General features: G+C 42.3%; 1 protein-coding gene across 2 annotated transcripts in view; it reads right to left on the bottom strand.

The window, feature by feature from the left end:
- LOC132404239 (calcium-binding protein 1-like) overlaps positions 1-13,913 on the bottom strand; it is a 108,426-nt gene that overhangs the window by 17,719 nt on the left and 76,794 nt on the right. The window lies entirely within an intron of this gene.

Below are 13,913 nucleotides of genomic sequence, written 5' to 3' on the forward strand. Positions count from 1 at the left end.
CAACAAGGAGAGGCTCTTGATATGGATTCATTCCCAGAGGTACCAGTGCCTGTGTTGTTTGATTCTTTTAATTATTGTAGGTAGATGTTGAACAGTTCAACTGTCATGCTCGAGACGGGTGCACCAATTGAATCCAAAAGTTGAAAGCAAATGGAGCATTTCAAATAAAGTATTATTTCAAATGCACATTATTGATGTCATGCACTATGCACCTCAGTGTTAATGGCCACTGAAAATCAAGGTACAATCTCCCTTGCTGAATTAGATCATATTAAAAATTTTGCCTCTGGACAGCATGCAGAGAAATAATTGGAGATGAAGCACAATACAGTGGATTCAGTGAAGAGCAGCACTCAAGAGTGTACAGCTGGGAAAACAAATTGTGCACCTGGTGGTTTCCTGGGATGTTTCCTACAAGAGGTGCTCTCTTCCCACGGATGCTGGACATCGGGATTTTCAATAAATAAAGAGCAGCAGAGCATGATAATTCACAAAAATGAGCGGGAATGAAATGTGGAGACTGTGAAGATTTATATTAGCAGATGCTAAGTGAGGCACAAGCCCAGAGTCCAATCAGCAGAATATACATGGATCCATTTATATTCTTCCTACCCTAACCAATTTTATTCTTCTTATATTCCCATCAACTGCCCCAAGGGTCATTCAACAACTAGCAGTTTACAGAGGTCAATTAACAGCAGCACACACATTTCTGAAATGTGAGTGGAAACCGGAGGGCCCAGAAGAGATGACAATTAATCATTAGTTTAATTTGTCACACGTACATCAAAATATACAGTAAAATGAGTTGCTTGTGATAAATGAAGTCAGTGAGGATTGCGCTGGGCAGCCTGCAAGTCTTGCCATGCTTCCGGTGTCAACATGATACGCTCACAACTCCCTAACCTTTTGGAATGTGGGAGGAAATTGGAGCACCCAGTGGAAATCCACGCAGTCACGGGGGAAATGTACAAACTCCTTACAGGCAGCAGTGGGAATCAAACTCCAATCTTACCACTGGCGCCGTAAAGTCAGGCGGTAACCGCTACGCCACCGTGCTGTCTCTGCAGCCAATGCAGCGGCAGGAAGAACTTGCAGACTCTGCAGTCTTCGTACGGCTGGCAGGATTGAACTTGTGCCACTGGAGTCCTGAGGCAGCAGCTCCACTGACTGCAGTATTGTCTCAGTAACAGGCAAATGCCAGGAACACTCAGTGGGTCTGGAAGAATCTGTGGAGCTAGAACCAGAAGTAACGAGCCCCAAGTATAAAACCAGCCTCTTTCTCAAAAGACGCCATCCAACCTTTTTTGTTGAACTTGGACATTCTGCTGTATCTTACAAGATTTATTTTACTTGTATAGGAGAAGCATTTGCAATTTTGCTGCTGGTTTAAGGGTACAGGAGCTGAGCTATGTTTAAGTACGTTGATATTTATGTGTTTAGGCATTTTTTATTCCATATCTGTACTTTAACCTTTAACTTCATTTTCTATACAATTCTTTGTTCTTTATAATTGTAGAACATTGTTTTTTGTTGCATGTTGCAGTAACACACCACAGCAAATTCCTAATACAGTGGATTGTGGTTAATTGGGACACATCAGGACCAGTACATTTTGGCCCAATTAAACAGCTGCCCAAGTAGCTGAAATTTCATGGAAATAGTTAAAAAGGTATAAAAAAAATCAAACTAGCATTTAAATGAGTAACAAATTATGTATTTAAATGAAAACAGAATAAATTATAACATTACCAATACTACCACAGTACTACAAAACTGTTTCTAATAGTTAACAATGGAGGTATCCATCCAGTGTATGTCACCATGTTCTTTTGACTATAAATGAGCAAAAACAGTGCAGATAATGGACTGCCTTCACACAATTCTCAATGGTTCCATCCTTCAAATCTTCATTTTCATTGTAATATTCAAGATGATTGTCGATACCTTCAAATTATTTGTAGTTTCTAACTTGTCAAAGTAGTTTCATTTCCACTCCCAGACTCTTCTGGTGTCTCCAAACCTGAATGCTTGAAACTGCAGTGTGCAAAACAATGCTGAAATGCCTTACTGCTTATTTTTTGCCAACGATCAGTGACAAAAATCATTGCTTTTTAAACAAAAGCAGATGCAGCTGATGCTACTTAAAAGCTGTTTGCTCTAAGCACGATGTAGTGTCTAACAGCCACAGCAAGTGCATGCAACTGATGTTAGTTAGAAACTGTTTGGCAACAATCTTGTGTCTTAATTAAGCTGCGCAGTGTCCCAAATAAATGATGGGAAGCCCAGCTGTTTTCTCATTTAGTTTTTGTTAAGCGTTGTCCCAAATAAATGGCTGCCCTGATATTTACTGGAATCCACTGCACATGTGAGCGTACGTGGTGAATAAAGTTGACCCTTGGTCCTCGATCCTTAAGCTTTATTTCTTTATAGTGGTCAAGCCATGCAGCAATTTAAAACAAAGACTTGTACATCAGAGAACATGAGGAGAAATGTAGTTCAGCTACACAAAGTTCACAGAGACAAGTAGCTTAACAGACCAGATCTCATACTTCATCTCTGCTCACACACACAAAATGCTGGAGGAACTGAGCAGGTCAGGCAGCATCTATGGAAAGGAATAAACAGACAACAATGAAGGGTCTTGGCCCGAAATGTCAACTCTTTACTTCTCTCTATGAATGCTGCCTGACCTGCTGAGATCTTCTGACATCTTGTGTGTTACCCTGGATTTCCAGCATCAGCAAAATCGCTTGTGTTTATCTCTATTTCTGCTGTGGTGCATTTCTTGTGTGCCTTGACAGCCATTGCTCATACAGAAGTGGCGTGTAGGCCAGCCACAGCAGAATGGGGGCATTTACACTTATACAGTACCCTTCCAGCTCAGGTGGTCACCTCACGTAAACACTGCTGGGCATTGCCACAGTGCAGTCAATATTGCAGCCCATTTGTTAAAGGCGGATCAGCCGTGATGAAATGATGGAGCAGACTCAATGGGCCAAATGGCCTAATGCTGCTCCTATATTTTCTGGTCTAAAAGTAAGTTCATACAAAAAGCATAAGGAAGTGACTAAACCATCAACATTGGTTAAGCACGCAGGACTGGTCAGGGCACGAAGATTGTCAGTACTCTTTTTAAAGAGATTTAGCGCGGAATAGGGCCTTCCAGATATTCAGGCTGCGCCAGCCGCCAGCCCCCGATTTAATCCTAATCTAATCATGGGACAATTTACAATCAACCCACCAAACAATACGTCTTCGGACTGTGAGAGGAAACTAGTGCACCCCGTAGGAAAGAAGCAGTCACGGAGAGAACGTACAAACTCCTTACAGGCAGAGGTGGGAATTGAACCTGGGTCGCCTGTTCTGTAAAGTGTCGCGCTAACCACTACGATACCATGCCGCCTCTTCTTTGCAAATTTATCAGGAAATTTTTCTGCATGATCTCACTTTAATATCTCATCTGAAAAACTCTATTGAAAAACTCTATCTCCAACAGTGCAGCACTCTCTCAGTCCAAACTGGACCTTGTGCTACACCTGCCCTTACACTTCCTCCCTCACCACCATTCAGGGCCCCAGACAGTCCTTCCAGGTGAGGCGACACTTCACCTGTGAGTCGGCTGGTTTGGTATACTGCGTCCGGTGCTCCTGGTGTGGCCTTTTATATATTGGTGAGACCCGACGCAGACTGGGAGACTGTTTCGCTGAACACCTACGCTCGGTCTGCCAGAGAAAGCAGGATCTCCCAGTGGCCACACATTTTAATTCCACGTCCCATTCCCATTCTGATATGTCTATCCATGGCCTCCTCTACTGTCAAGATGAAGCCACACTCAGGTTGGGGGAACAACACCTCATATACCGGCTGGGTAGCCTCCAACCTGATGGCATGAACATTGACTTCTCTAACTTCCGTTAATGCCCTGCTCCCCTTCTTACCCCATCCCTGACATATTCAGTTGTTTGTTTTTTTCTCTCTCTCTGCCCATCACTGCCTGTTCTCCATCTCCTTCCAGTGCTCCCCGCACACTTTCTTTCTCCCTAGGCCTCCCATCCCATGATCCTTTCCCTTCTCCAGCTCTGTATCACTTTCGCCAATCACCTTTCCAGCTCTTAGCTTCATCCCACCCTCTCCGGTTTTCTCCTATCATTTTGCATTTCCCCCTCCCTCTCCTACCTTCAAATGTCTTAGTATCTTTCCTTTCAGTTAGTCCTGACGAAGGGTCTCGGCCCGAAACATCGACAGCGCTTCTCCCTATAGATGCTGCCTGGGCCTGCTGTGTTCCACCAGCATTTTGTGTGTGTGTTGTTAGAATATGTGCTCGCCAGGCTACAGAAAGCTATTGTGAGCAATTGGGTCCCAAGAATCTGAGGAAAGTTTATTTTGCTGTGTTTCTTGGCCAGGTTTTTTGCGGAAGTTTGAAAGTTAAATTCAAACTTCCTGTGCTCGTTATATGATGGAGCCTAAACACAGCTGGAGAGTGATAAAACAGCTTCTAGAGGCAACCTCCTGCCAATAATGTGTTTAAGAGTCATAATGCCTCCCGAGTTATAATGTTACTATAACAATGCTGGTGATGTAATCACATTATAATTGATATCTGTGGGTAGCTTGTTACGTCTGTACGGTGTCAAAATGTGCCTGGACAACAAAGCAATTTACACTCTTGAAATGGCAAATTTTTCAATATCCACAGGTTGAATTGTTATTTTGTTTAAACTGAGCAACAATACCACACTAAATAACAATACAAGGATGATCAATAAAAGATATAGTTGGTTATATGAATCTCAGGGAAGCCTGTGCTCTCCATAAACACTCTTAAGCTGATGACGATGGCTGAGTGCAGCATTTAAACACACACCCAATTAATAAGATCAAATGACCAACTCCTTGAACTACACTCTGAGGGTCAGAAAGACCCAATAATAATCACCAAATGATGTACCTTATAACTCACATTTTAATCACATCTAACGAAGCCTAGCAAGTAACCAATTTTGAAGAGCAAATCTTTACACTCAGCTCAATCATCAGTTGTAGCAATCGCTCTGAGCCCAGGTTAGTTGCAGAGACTAGATATCACCTCTTGCGTTATGTGCTCACATTCAGCATATTTATGAAGTTTGAACACTGTGCAATCTGAAGCAAACATCTCCACTTCTGGCCTTATGTTGGAAGTAAGGTTATTAATCAAGCAGCCAATGGTTGGGCCTTGGACAATGGCCTGAGCAACTCCTGCAGTGATGACCTGAGCTACAATTAATGGCCTCCATCAACCATTGTGTGAGCATTAACTCCAACCATTGGTGTGTTTTACCCTGATTTTCAATGATTTTGGTTTTACCTGGTGCCACACCCCTCCAGATGATCCCTTGATGTCAAGGGCATTCAGTCTCACCTCACAGCTACTAACAGAGCAAGGCTATGGTGAGATCTGGAGTGTTCCTGGTGAAACCCAAATTGGGTGTCAGAAAGCACGTGTTTAAATGCTGCCCGATAGCACTGTCAATAGCAACATTAGGGCATTATCAATGGCAACGTCCATCACTCTCCTGATTGTGAGTAGTCTAATTGGGAAATAATTAAACTGGATTGGATTTTTATGCTTTTTTGTGAACCAGACATACTTGGGCAATTTTCCACATTGATAGGTAGATACAGAGTTAGACATAGTACTGAAATAGCTTGGCCAGAAGCACAGCTTGTTGAAGGAATGCAGAATCTTCAGTACTATAACTGGGGTGTTGCTTTGTCCAAAGTGGTAGTTAACAGCCAAACATACTGATGGTTCTGCAGGCATATATAAGCAAGACCGGATAAGGACACTCACATGGCAATCTGGCAGTTTCATGGTTAATGTTACCATGCCTGCTTCTTTTTAAACCCAGATTTGCCCCGTTACTTGAATGTAAGTTCTCCAGTTGCCAAGAAGGAGCTCACGTCTCTGTATCAATGGTCATCCCACAACCCATCAGCCTTTTCTTCAGAACATTGGAAGAAGGAGTGGCCATCAGGCCCCATCAAGCCCTTCCCCCCATTCAGTATGTTCATGGCAGACAGAATGGAGATGTAGATTGTTTTCACCAGAGGGAGTGTCGTGAACAAGGGGATATACCTGGAAAATAAGTGGTTGGTTATTTAAAACTGAGGTGCCTTGACATTTATTCTATCAGAGGCCACTGAATCTCTGGAGTTCTTTGCCCCAGAGGTGGTGGAAGTCACATCATTAAAGGTATTTAAGATGGACCCCAACTTAATAATTGGTCCATAACACCATAAAAGATAGGAGAAAACCAGGCCATTTGGCCCATAGAGTATGCTCCACCATTTCATCAAGGCTGACACATTTTTCTCTCAGCCCCATTCTCCTGCCTTCTCTCCATAACATTTCACACCCTGACAAATCAAGAACCTATCAACCTAAAATACACCCAAAGACCTGGCCTCCACAGCTGTCTGTGACAATGAATTCCATAAATTCACCACCCTCTGGCTAAACAAATTCCTCATCTTCATTCTAAATGGACATCCATCTATTTTAGGAAACATCCTCTCCACATCCACTCTATCTAGGCCTTGCAATATCTGATTGGCTTCAGTGAGATCCCTGTCATTCTTTTAAATGCCAATGAGTACAGGCCAAGAGCCATCAAATGCTCTTCATATGATAATCCTTTCATTTCCAGAATCATATTCGTGAACCTCATCTGAATCCTCACCAATGCCTACAAATCCTTTCTTAGATAAGAAGCTCAAAACTCACAAAACTCTAAGCAAAGCCTCGCAACTGCCTTATAAAGTCTCAGCATTACATCCTTGCTTTTATATTCTAGTCCTCTGAAAATGAACACTAACATTGCATTTGCCTTCCTTACCACTGACTTAACTTGCAAGTTAAACTTTAGTGAATCCTACATGAGTGCTCCCATGCACCGTGGATTTTTGAATTTTTTTGCCCATTTAGAAAATAGTTGATGCTTTTATCAAAGTGCATGACCATACAATTCCGAACACCGTATTCCATTTTGTGACTTCTTTGCCAATTCTCCTAATCTGTCTAAGTCCTTCTGCAACCTCCCTGCTTCCTCAAAACTACCTGCCCCTCCACTTATCTTTGTATCATTTGCAAACTTGCCAACAAAGCCATCAAATCCATCGACAATATCATTGACATATAACATAAAAAGAAGTGGTCCCAACATTGAACCCTGCAGAACACAGATTCTCCTTCATCAATCTTGCTTGTTAATTCCTCAAAGAATTCCAACAGGCAAGATTTTCCCTTAAGAAAACCATGCTAACTCTGACCTGTTTTATCATGTGCCTACAAGTACCCTGAAACCACACCCTTAACTCTAAAATCTTCACAACCACTGAGGTTAGACTAACTGGTCTATAATTTCCTTTTTTCTGCCTCCTTCCCTTCTTAAACAGTGGAGTGACATTTGCAATTTTCCAGTCCTCCTGATCTATGCCAGAATCTAGTGATTCTAAAAAGATCATCACTAATGCCTCCACAGTCCAGCTTTTTCAGAACCCTAGGGTGTAGTCCATCTGGTCCAGGTGACTTATCTACCTTCGGATCTTTCACCTTCTCCCTAGTAAGAGCAATTGCACTCACTTCTTTCCCCCGACACTCTCGGCATATTGTTAATGTTTCAATTATTGGGTCATCTCGCAGATCTCAGATATTATCTGTTTCTCTGGTCACTGACATTGTCTGACTTGCTGAATATTCCCAGTATTTCTTGTTTTTATTTCACATTTCCAACATCTGCAGTGCTTTTTTAGATTTTCAGGAACCTACATCGTTCTGGCAGTGATCACTGCTGTAACGTAGGACAAGGAGCAACTGAGTAATGGCTTTCAAATTTATGAGCGGGATGCAAAGGGGCTCCAGTGTAACTTGGGCAAGTGGGCATCTGCATGGCAGTTGCAGCCTAAGTGAGGTTGCTTCCAAAAGCAGATGACAGATTATTTTTTATTCATGATAATGATCCCAAGGAATGGAAGGGTCAATATATGAGGGACGTTCGATAGCTCTGGGCCTGCACTGGCTAGAGTTTAGAAGAATGAAGAGTGGATCTAAATGAAACCTATGAAGCATTGAAAGCCCTAGATAGAGTGGATATGGTGGGGATGTTTCCTTGAGTGGAGGAGTCTGGGACAGCCTTACAATACAAGAATGTCCCTTTAGAACAGACATGAGGAGAAATTTCTTTAGCCAGCGGAAAGTGAACCTGTGAAATTCATTGCCACAGATGGCTGTAGAGGCCAAGTAATTGAGTATATTTAAAGCAGAGGCCGATAGGTTATCAGTAAAAACATCAAAGGCTATAGGGGGAAGGTAGGAGAATGGGTTGAGAGGGATAATAAATCAGCCACGATAGAATGGAGCAGACTCCATGGGTTGAATAGCCTAATCCTGTTCCTGTGTCTTATGGTTTTATGGAAAGGAGATGAACAAACAGACCTGGTGTCCTTGTATACTAATCACTGAAGGTAAGTATTCAAATGTGGGGAACCACTGTACATTTTAAGTATGGGTTCCCTGTGGCCAAAACTCTATAGAACACAAATCCTAAATGTGGAGTGGACTCTAGGTTGAGGGTGGGGGGGGGGAACAGGTAGTGGTGAGAAGAGAAAAAACAGCAAAGAATTATGCACCAAATCTCATAACAGAGCAGCAGAGGCAATATTTAGATTTCCAGGCCATTGTGTGAGGACGGACTGAAGAAATATTGGAGAAGGTAAAAGATCAATAAAATTCTACAACCCCAACATGGCAGAGGTAAGTGTGAGCGTACTGCACAGGTCTCACCTTGACAGGGCTTGGGGTTCCAGCTGGGTTTGTTTCTGACAGAATGATTCCCTTGTATGATGAGACAGAATTATAAAATTATTGGCAAAGTTTTTCACTGTAGCATGGTATATGTGACAATAAAACAATTTGCCAATGTTTTTTTTCTCAGTAAAAGAGCTTTTATTATGATGATAATAAAAGGAGAAAGTACTAGAAACTGCCAGCAGGTCAGGCAGCATCTGTAGAAATATAAATTGTTTTATTAGATCAGGTCTAATACAGAGCAATGCTGCATTTTCTGTTTTTAGTTTAGATTTCCAAAATCTACAGCTTTTACCTGAAATTTTATTTACTGGCATGTTACAGTAGTTTTCACAGTGCTAGAATGTGTCAAAATTCATAGATATTAAAATGGAAATGCATTTACTCAAGTACATACAACATTACAGCACAATAGAGGCCTTTCAGGCCATAATATGCCAACCTTTTAACCTACTCTAAGATCAATATAACCCTTTCCTCCTACTTAGTCCTACACTTTTCTATCATCCATGTGCCTACTTAAGAGTTTCCTAAATGCCCCCAGTCTATCTGTCTCTACCACCAACCCTGACAGGGCAGTTCATGCATCCACACTCTGTGTGGAAAAAATGTTACCTCTGACGTCATTCCTCCAATCACCCTAAAATATAGGGAATTAAGCTAACCAATCAGCCCATAGCATGGCCTAGCAACGGCTGAGTGGGACAAAGGACGAACCCCCCGTTCCCCTCATGAGAGCTCAGGCAGAGAGCGTCAGTTCAAACCGCATCTACAAGTCAGCACCTTGGACAGCGCAGTTGCCCCTCGGCGCTCCTCCGCAAGCTTGGCCGGGTGCTCGAGCTGAATTCTCGGGGTGCAGACAGAGCCCGGCGCCTGCTGATTCAAAAGCGCGCACTGACTGACACTCAGCACACGCTGACAGCTCCAGTGACATTTTTTTGTTCAGTCCCAGCACAGCTTAGCTAAGAAAAAAAAACAGCACACAGCATGCTTAATGCCGAGTGCGCTGGTGACAGGCAAATCAATAAAGGAGGACTACCAAGCATTCAGTTGTGGATTCCATCACCCTGCGTTTATATCCCCCACAGATCACAGAGTTAATGTTAGTGCTGGACTGTAATTTCAAGCTGCATTCCCCCCACCTACGCATTTGTTCTGGCCAGAAACTGACAACGATGGTATGTTTACTCAAAGTGGCTGACAATAATAAACAGAGAACACCATCACTGATACCCAGGAGATATTAGAAGGGAATGAATCACATACAAAGGTTAGATGAATTCATAAACATGGAGCAGAAAGTCAGCGCAGTTACGTGATTCATAGGACAACATAACAGCTTCAAAATTACCACATCTTCATATTTAATATGGACTTTACATTACGTTTTCATCAACTCCCCCTACCCCCACCCGGTTTCCATTCCCTTTCTCCTTAAAGTGGTGAGTCATGCAGAAGGATAATTACTTGAGTACTGGGATCCCTCACACACCTCAGCTCAACAAACTGCAGCCTGCTGTACCCCCTGATTCCTAACATAAAGACAAGGGATTCTGCAGATGCTGGAGGAACCCAGCAGGTCAGACCGTAACTATGGAGGGGAAAAACCAGTCAATGCTTCCGGCTGTGACCCTTCATCACTGAGAAAAAACTCTCAATATACTACAAATCCTCAACACGGCCCCTACAATGTCTTGACATTCTCCCTGCAGCATGTGGCTGCATTTGAACACACCCGTAGTGATTAGTGTAACACTAATACAGCACCAGTGTCCTGGGTTCAATTCCTGCTGCTGTCTGTGAGGTGTTTGTCCGTTCTCCCCGTGATCGCATGGGTTTCGTCTGGGTGCTCTGGTTTGCTCCCATGTTCCAAAGTTTAATTGGTCACATGGGTGTACTTGGGCAGCATGGGCTCGTTGGGTTGGAAGAGCCTGATATATGCTGTATCAGCCAAGGGTTGGCTAATGTTTCACAAAGGGTTTAAATTAACCCTGTTGCTTTATCCCCCTGTTAATAAAGCCAAGCAAATCACATCTTGCTTTAAACTGCCTTATCATTGTGATTTGAATCCTTCACCTCTGCACATTAACTTTAAAATTCTACATCATTCATTTATATTATTCTTCTTCATTCTTCTGAACAAAGTGCATCACCTTACAGTACAGTTAAATTTTTCTAATCATCCATCTGTTCATTTCACTGACTTGAAGTCTGCTACTAACCCACTTCAGTGCTTATAGTATTTTTCAAAATTGTCATCAAGCTTAGAAATTATCACCAAGTCCAGATCATCTATCAACATAATCAACAAGAATTCTATTCTCTTTAGTCGCCATAGTATATCTCTTCCTAATCTGTAACATAATACCAGCATCACTCACTGTCTTCTGTACCTTCACTAATAGCAGTACCATGCTGACACTATCCAAAAGCTTTAATTTGCTGATGTATATGATAATCTCATTAATGACTTTTTGAAGTTTAAATATGCAAATCAATCACAGCTTATACTATTGTACGAGTACACAGTGAGGACAGTTTAACATGACTTGCCTGTAATAAATTTGAGCAGTATTTCACCACTTTATCTGCTTGCTTAAATGTCAATTCAATTAAATCAGAAACATACTGGAAAAAGCAGCAAACGAACAAATCTCTTTCCATGAATGCTACCTGACTTGCCAAGTGTTCCCTGCATTTCCTGCTTTTATTTCAAATTTCCAGAATATGTTGTTTTGGTGTTCATTTTCACATTCTGCTTATTAATTTAACCTTGTATTCTCTCTCTAAGCTTCCCCGCTAGTCATGACTGGCCTAAAGTTAATCAACCTCCACTTCCAAACAAATGCATAACATTTGCAATCATCCAGTACTACAGCACCACCTCCTTATCTGAAGATTGCCAATCCCTCCAATTTCCACCACACTTTCCTCTCGGAAGCAATCCATTCAGACTGAATCACTGTCGATCTTAAACACTGTTATTAGCCAGATTTTGGTCAGTGTAGTTTGTTACTGTAATCAGGCAAACTGTGCACTTCTCATCACAAAGGGAAGAGAGGCAGAAAATATAAAAGCAACCATTACAGGCTGGCGTCTGAGTTCCAAGCTCTGGTGAGCAGGAGCACGGAGCTCCACAGGGCTCAGACTTCCTGCAAGCAAACTGAATAAATGAGGTGACAAGACTAATCATCTTTACTTCTGTGCCGCACAGCACTGTGCAAAGGCCAGCCCCTTCAGCACAGCAACAACGACCTGCACTTACACAGCGGATGTCCCGCGGTACTGTAGCAAATTCAGCTTGACAATTAGCTACCTGACGTATGAGAACTGGTGAGGTAGGCTTTAAAAAGCATCCGTCAGGAGGGGAGAAAGAAGTCTGGACAGAAAGATTCGGAGAAGAATTTAAGGACATACGCTCAATAGCTGATTTACTAGGTACAGGAGATACTTGATAAAGAGGCCGCTACGTATACAGTGTAAGCTCGTGGTCTGTTGCTGCTGTAGCCTGCTCACTTCAATGCTCGACATGTTGAGCAATTAGAGATGCTCTCCTGCACACCACTGTTGACGATTTCAGTTACTGTCCTCTTCTTGTCAGCTGGGCAATTTCCTCTGTCCTCTCTGATTAACAAGATGTTTACAACCACAGAACTGGTGCTCACTGGATTTTTGTTTTTTTGGTTTTTTGCACCTTTCTCTGTAAACTCCAGAGACTGTTGTGTGTGAAAATCCTTGGAGATCACCAATTTCTGAGATATCCTGAACCAGCCTGACTGGCACCAACGATCATTCCACAGGCAAAGTCACTTAGATCACATTTCTTCCCCATTCTGATGTTTGTCCTGAACCTCTTGACCATGCCTACATGCTTTTATGCACTGATTTGCTGATTAGATATTTACATTAACAAGCAGGTGCAGGGGTGTACCTAATAAGGTGGTTGGTGGGTATAAGAACACAAGAAATAGAAGCAAGAACAGGCCATTTGCTCCCCCCACCCCAGTGTGTGCATCACACTTCAATAATATTTTATCTGCATTCTAAATCTATTATCACCACAGTCCAGTATAGAGTCTGAGAGCAATATAGCAGGGATACAGGCCATTTGGCTAAACAGATCCATGTTGACAAAACTGCCCACCCAGCTAGTGTTTGGTACATTTCCCTCTAAGCCTCTCCACTCTGTGTAACTTTCTAATGCTTCTTAAATGATGTTTTTGTATCTTCCTCAACCACTACCTCTAGCAGCTCCTTCCATATTCTCACCACCGTTGGGTGAAAAAAGTCCCCCCCCCCCCCCAGTTCCCTCTTGCTCTAGATCTATGCCCCTTAGTTTTGGTCTCCCCTTCTCTGGGGAAAGAACTGTTACCTTTCAACTTTTCTATAGTTCTCAGTATTTTAACTATTTCAATAGGGTGTCATTCATTCTCCTAGATCCAAGGAATAAAGACCCAGCCTGGCCAACCTCTCCCTGTAACTCAGGCCCTCCACATCCTTGTAAATGTGTTCTGTACTCTTTCCAATTTAATTACTTCTTTCATTTACTTTCCAATTTAATCACATTATTCATTTAATAAGATACCAAAACTGTACACAGTATGGTCTCCCCAAAGACTTATACAACTGCTAAATAATGCCCCAGCTCCTGCACTCGGTGCCCTAGCTGATGAAGCCCAGCATGCTAAACACCTTTCTGCCCACCCTATCTACCAGTGATGCTGTTTGCAATGAACTACGCACTTATACCCCTAGGTCCCTGTGTTCCTTTACACTTCCTAATGCCCTTCCTTTCACAGTCTAAGTGAATGATGGGACACTTCAGTGTGAGTGATACCTTGTGGAAAGTTAAACCAACTTAGTGTAAGTCCTAAGTTGGTTTAACTTTCCAAAATGCATCACTTGACAATGAAATTAGTTTGCTGCTCCTTAACCCTCTTCCCTAACTGATCAAGGACTCTCTGTAATCTATGATAATCTTCATTATCAACATTTCCTAATTTCATGTCATCAATATTTCACCCTCGAGTACTGTTAATGTTTTTATAGTCATCAAGGGATT

Source organism: Hypanus sabinus, chromosome 13 (genome assembly GCF_030144855.1).
Source record: "Hypanus sabinus isolate sHypSab1 chromosome 13, sHypSab1.hap1, whole genome shotgun sequence".
Taxonomy (NCBI): Eukaryota; Metazoa; Chordata; class Chondrichthyes; order Myliobatiformes; family Dasyatidae; genus Hypanus; species Hypanus sabinus.